General features: G+C 40.1%; 1 protein-coding gene across 3 annotated transcripts in view; it reads left to right on the top strand.

The window, feature by feature from the left end:
- The first annotated feature begins 5284 nt into the window (after nt 1-5284).
- snap25a (synaptosome associated protein 25a) overlaps nt 5285-6264 on the top strand; it is a 99583-nt gene continuing 98603 nt past the window's right edge. For 2 of the 3 annotated variants that reach the window (XM_057822310.1, XM_057822311.1), the window contains exon 1: nt 5288-5484. The gene's annotated coding sequence lies outside the window, so the exon portion shown is untranslated. Of the gene's footprint in view, nt 5485-6264 lie in introns of all 3 variants that reach the window. The other variant, XM_057822312.1, reaches the window with a different exon arrangement.

Below are 6264 nucleotides of genomic sequence, written 5' to 3'. Positions count from 1 at the left end.
TTGTGTATAAATATAGAGAATAATAACTGGTTATAAAATGCTTTGCATTACCCCATCACCATGTTATGATACACAATATACACAAAACAATAAGAAAACACATAGAATATTTTCTATTCCAGAATGTTTTACACTGCATAATGCTGCAACTCCTTGCTACTTCAGTTGTGATGTATTTTATCTAAGGTTAGGTTGACATGAGTCAACACCGCACGTTCATGTTTTTGTAACCATTATCTGACTCCAAGAACACGAATTTACATATTCTGAAAAAAAGCACTGGCAACGACTTTCCACAAATACCATTTTCATATGAGTCGAGAACAGCAAAAAATGACAAAAAAATGGAAACTGTCAGGCAAACAGAGGGAAAAACTGTAATGACCTTTCACCAAAATGTTTAGTCTTTTTGAATGTTCGAGAGGCGCGGAAACAGATCGGAGGGTGTGGAAGTTCAGAATTCTTGATATTAGGCTTAATCTTCGAGTTAGTGGGGGTTTAATTAGTCGGCGGGGTTGATTTCAACAAATTCCATGGAGTTAGTCAGTTATTTATTAGTTTCATGGCTCTAGAGTGGCTAAGCTAGTGCGAGTCAAATATACCATCTTAGCATGTCAATTAAAAAAAACGATATTAACAGATCCAACATAGTCAAATACATTCAAAATGCTGATCATTGTTTCAAATATTCATTCGGCCAAAACAATGTCACAACAAACTGCCATAAATTATTTCATTCTGCGGGATTTTTTTTTTTTTTTTAGATGCGTAACGCAACCACAATAGAGATGAGTGCGTCGTCCACTCGTGCTCATGCTGCATTGGAGGATGGTAGGAAATCGGACTTTTCCCACTAGGATGGTACCAGTTGCGACCTCAGAGCGTTCCAAGCGAATGTAAACAGCAAGACGGCTGATCGCGACAAGTTGTTTTTATTTTGGCCATCAAAAGACATTTTGACCTCCAGCAAACCTGCCTTCTCGTAAGTGATCAAATAATGGAGGAAAAATGACAGTTAAGGTAAATAGCACACACTACCTTCTTTAGCTTTAATATTGACGGTCTGCTTTTCGACGGGCAGCATTATTTTGTCGAGTGACGTCAGATTGAAGCAACTCGTGAAGTCAGGTACTTTTTTTTTTCTGACTTCGCGACTAGGGCCTCTCAGTTTGAGTGGCGTTCTGATGAGATTTTTCCTGGTCAGAGGTGGGAAAACTCCAACTTCCCACCTTCCTTGAATGCAGCATCAGTCTACTGAGTCTTGACTGAAGGACGGCAACATGGTGAAATTTAGAGGCTGTGGAAACAAACGGAAAAAAATGGGCAAATAAAAGTTTCCACAAATTCCCTATGAAGAACGAGGAACAATATACTGTAAATGTGTGGTTATGTGCTTACTTGCTGCTGGCTATGACATAAACACACTGGTGGAAAAAATATCACTCCGCTCTGCAGCCTGTTGGATGCAGACCTACTGGATTACATAAATGTTGCTGTTCATACTACAATTATTGACATGCAATGGTAAATTTTAATAAATCTATCCTGAAAACATAGCCAACACTATTGATTGGTGATTGTCATGCATCCATATGTTGCTTTTTATCAGCATGCAAAGACTGGACCATTGACTCGTGCTAGTTTAGCCACTCCAGAGCCCTGAAACTAACAAATAACTGACAAACTCCACAGAATTTGTCGAAATGAACTCAAGCGACTAATTAAACTAGAAGATTGAGCCTAATTTCAAAACTTCTGAACTTTCCCTTTCAGTGGTCTGAATCGGCGGACACGCCAGCTTGGAACTATCTGTCTGTCCGTTATCATATGGCGAGGATGCAGGGCCGGCGCTAGCTATTTTGGTGCCCTAGGCATAAATGCTTTTGCTATTGACTTAACATGTAAACCAGGTTTTTCCTGATTATCACATCACTGAAGTGCACGTAAATGCGTCAAATCTCATTATTGTCATTACCTGGTTATTCCCAGTTATCAGATTATTGTAGTCATGTAAACGTAGCTGATAATAAATAAACAATTGTTTAAAAAAAAAAACAACAACATTCTTACCTGCAAGTGATGCGCAGGCATCATCTCGCTCCTTTTTCCTCTTCCTTTTTTCTGCCCCCGTCTCTTGTTGTCTTTTCGATGACATTTCCTTTCAAGAATAAACTTCTGGCAAATTTGCGACTGAAGCATAATGGAGCAAACCACTAGGGAATTGGGGGGTCACCAAAGATAGACTGACGAGAGGACCGTTGCCTGGCACGGCCAGACTGTTCTCCCTGTATTTTTCAAACACTGAGACACGAGTCATTGACAACAGTCTGTCTCGCGCTAGCCATGTTGAATAAACTCCGCTCTCCACGTATGTTTCCTTTAGCGCACATGTCCCTCGTCCTGCCCTCGTCGTTTTACCAACGTCACGTCTGCCCGTCGCTGATTGGTCCACTCCGCTGTCTGTTTGCTGTGGCTTGCTCCGCCCTGGAAATTGTATCCGCTGAATGGTGGCCAGACTCAATAGCTGGAACAGCGGTGAGTCTGGTGTACCAGGCAAAGAGGGCCGCACAGGAGATTCTTTTTGTGTGTAAATAATGAGCCTATGTTACTTATATTTGTATTACTTGCATTTATCAGTTATAAGTTTTATTTTAAATACTATATATTGTTGTTATTATTACAATTACTATTTTTTTAGGATTTACTATTTTTTAGGATTTTTTATGCGTATGCGGAGCGCCGTGTCTGCGAGGATGTGACGTAGATCGTCAACTATGTTCTGTTCTTATCACCTAGTCATTAATTTCCTGCATAAAGGGCCCACACAAACATTCCTTCTCATGCAAACATATTTTAGATGTATTTTATTGTTGGGTAGATTACAGTTTTAATATATTTATTTTATATTGTACTAAAACAATAAAAGCAGGCCTTTCTACGATTATCAATTAGCATGTTAGCATAAATACCATTTCCTTTGGTTTTTAACAAAATGTATTGTTTAATATCACTAGAAAAATGTGACTACACTTGCTCGGTATTAACATTTATTGTTATTTGCACATCAGTTCAGTTCACTTTATTAGATGTCCCTTGCCGAATGATTAGTCTCGCAGTAGGTCACAGACACACCACAGAAGAACAAACATTTGAAAACAAAAATAATGTATAACAGTGTCCTGCATTAGATACGCAAAATACACAAACATATGGTTAAATAAAGTGCATACTATTTTGTAGCAACATAGTATGGCATATATAACATATGTACAGAAGCTGCGAATAAAAAATGAAATTTAAGAGCAGACTACTGGGTCGAAAAAAAGTAAAAAACCTCGGTGCCAGGATTAGCGATGAGACAGCATAGAATAGGATGCAAACATACACTCACAAGGGATTCACACAAATACTGGGTTCTAGACTACATGGCTGATTTGTGTACAACCCACCCCTCCCAATCACTTATCTTTCAAACTCCCCCTCCCCCCTTTTCTTTGTCATCAGGCCCCCCACATGGTGTCAGCCGGGAATACAACTAGCCAACGATAGTAACAACATATTCATAGTTAGAGTAGGCGCTCAATATATTTCTTGTTGTTGTTTATGCTTCTTTGTCTCTCTCTCTCTCTCCTTCTTTTCTTCTGTTCCCCCATAACCCCTTCCTGTTGGTTGCTTTCTCCTAATAAGAAGGTGGTGGTGGTGGGGGGGGGGGGGCAAATAGGAAGAATAATGGAATAAATTAATCTATTTTTCTGTTTCCAATCAAAATCAGCTTGGTTTTGTTCAAATAATAAGACACTTAATGGTAATGGATACATTACATATTTAATTTATGTAAACATTTCCATACTTTTAAGTTTATCTGATTGTGAGAGGTGGGATATACAGTGGACTGATTATTGCTAAAACACTAAATTTAATAATAGAGAATGCTGTGAACTGCTGCATCTGCCTGTCAGCTGCTCCTCTAAGCAGTTGTGAAAATGATTTTTTCATATTTCTCCAAATAAAGGATGAATCAAAAAACGCACGTGATACAGATTGTGATACAGATTCCCCATCCCCGTTGCTCCTAAACGTCAGGTAAACTACCAGGCATCCGCTTTCGACTACTACTCAGGTTATAATATACTATACTGTTATACTTTCACTTAGAATGTGCTGTTCATTTTATCTATTCAAATACAGTGTATCATAAAAGTGAGTACACCCCTCGCATTTCTGCAGATATTTAAGTCAATCTTTTCATGGGACAACACTGACAAAATGACACTTTGACACAATAAAAAGTTGTCTGTGTGCAGCTTGTATAATAGAGTTAATTTATTTTTCCCTCAAAATAACTCAAAATATAGCCATTAATATCTAAACCCCTTGGCTGTCACCCCAGGAGGAAGCCTCTTCTGAAGATGGTCCACAAGAAAGCCCGCCCATCTCATCAGACCATAGGACATGGTTCCAGTAATCCATGTGCTTTGTTGAAATGTCTTCAGCAAACTGTTTGAAGGCTTTCTTGTGTACCATCTTCAGAAGAACCTTCCTCTTGGGGTGACAGCCATGCACACCAATTTGATGTAGAGTGTGGGAAAATGACAAGCAGTACTCAATTTGGACATTTAGAGATGTACGTAGTTTCTAAGCGGTGTACTCACTCTTGTTGCCAGGGGTTTAGATATTAATGACTATATTTGAGTTATTTTGAGGGGAAAATAAATCAACTCTATTATATAAGCTGCACACAGACTGCTTTTCATTGTGTGAAAGTGTCATTTTTCAGTGTTGTCCCATGAAAAGATATACTTAAATATCTTCAGAAATGTGAGGGGTGTACTCACTTTTGTGAAACACTGTAGCTATGAGGTGGTATGGTGTCCAAACTTTTCTTCAGTTATAATATGCATTTTTGTTGATAAATCTGGTTTAATGAGTTAAACAATGTTATTTTTTTGTTGTTTACCCGCTAGTTAATCACATTCTTTTCCAGAGACAAAGAAAAACAAGATCATGTGAACATTTCTTAATAACGAACTGAATATGTAATGGGGTGTCCAAATTTTTTCATATGAATGTAAGTATCGATAGACTGGGAAAGTTGATAAATGACGAAAAACCTGTTATGTTTCTCAAAAACATTTAAAATAATTAGTTCAAGATGATACGTGCACTGACTCATGATAAACAGAAAAAAATATACGTTTAAAAAAAAAAAAAAAAAAACACCGCCTCATTTTTTCCCCCGATCATACGCCTCTGACGTCAGACACTCCGCCATCTTTGACTAGAGCTGCACTGCTTCCCCTCATTGAAGAAGTGAGGAAGACTCAGCGCAGTGCCTTTGCAGCATCGCCGTCACAGCGAGCGCACACACACATACACACACTCACAGACAGGGGGTGGGGGGCTGCTGGTCAAAAAAAAAAAAAGGAAAAAATAGTGAACGCATTTCCTCCAGTGCTGACTGCAGGCCGACGACAACAAGCTCGGGTAAGTCTGCTCCCTTTTTTCACGTTTACGCGCAATTTGCGCATTGAATATTAGATGATTATTATTTGCTTGCGAATGAACGGCGCCGATTGACAGTGGTTCTAAGATGTGCGTGTGGACCATTCGGCTTATTTTTGGCGAAGGTGCGCGTGAGGAATGAACAGTGCGTGACCTCCCGAGCGCAAACGCGCAGTGAGTTGGATGGATGTCGGTGCGCAATAATGCGTCAATGCAATGTGGGCGTTTTCGCTCTTTCAGAACCTCGGATAGCGACGCATCACGACTGACTGTCAAAAGAAGATTGACGAATGTGAGATAATACAGTATATTAGATGTCAGTATGTTGTCAGTGAGGGGCTGTTGTTTGTGAATCCACAGCAGGTAGACCGATGCCGGTGTCGCATCAAGATGGTGAATTGACGTCGTCTAAGAAAAATACGCAAAATAGATAAATAATGCGTGCAAGGTGATTGCGGCGAATGTTCAATAGTAAAGTGCGCCATGCATGCGTGGGGAAGTTGACGGGTGGAGGGTAGCCCTTCTAAACAGAAAAGGGAGGGTGGGGGTCGGGTGGGTGGAGGAGCTCGGAATATATGCGCGCCGTGACACCCCTGACGCTTGTCGCCATCAATGAAGACGACACGCGGGTTCGGTCAATTGCGAGTGGGGGCGATTGTCAATTAACGCGCTGCGGATGAGGCACGAATGAAATAGAATCGCTGCAGTGCACGTCACATTTTTAAAGTTATGGGTCACCGGTGGGCCACTGTTGCATTGGGT

Source organism: Corythoichthys intestinalis, chromosome 19 (genome assembly GCF_030265065.1).
Source record: "Corythoichthys intestinalis isolate RoL2023-P3 chromosome 19, ASM3026506v1, whole genome shotgun sequence".
Lineage (NCBI taxonomy): Eukaryota > Metazoa > Chordata > Actinopteri > Syngnathiformes > Syngnathidae > Corythoichthys > Corythoichthys intestinalis.
This window is presented reverse-complemented; position numbering and strand designations above follow the sequence as displayed.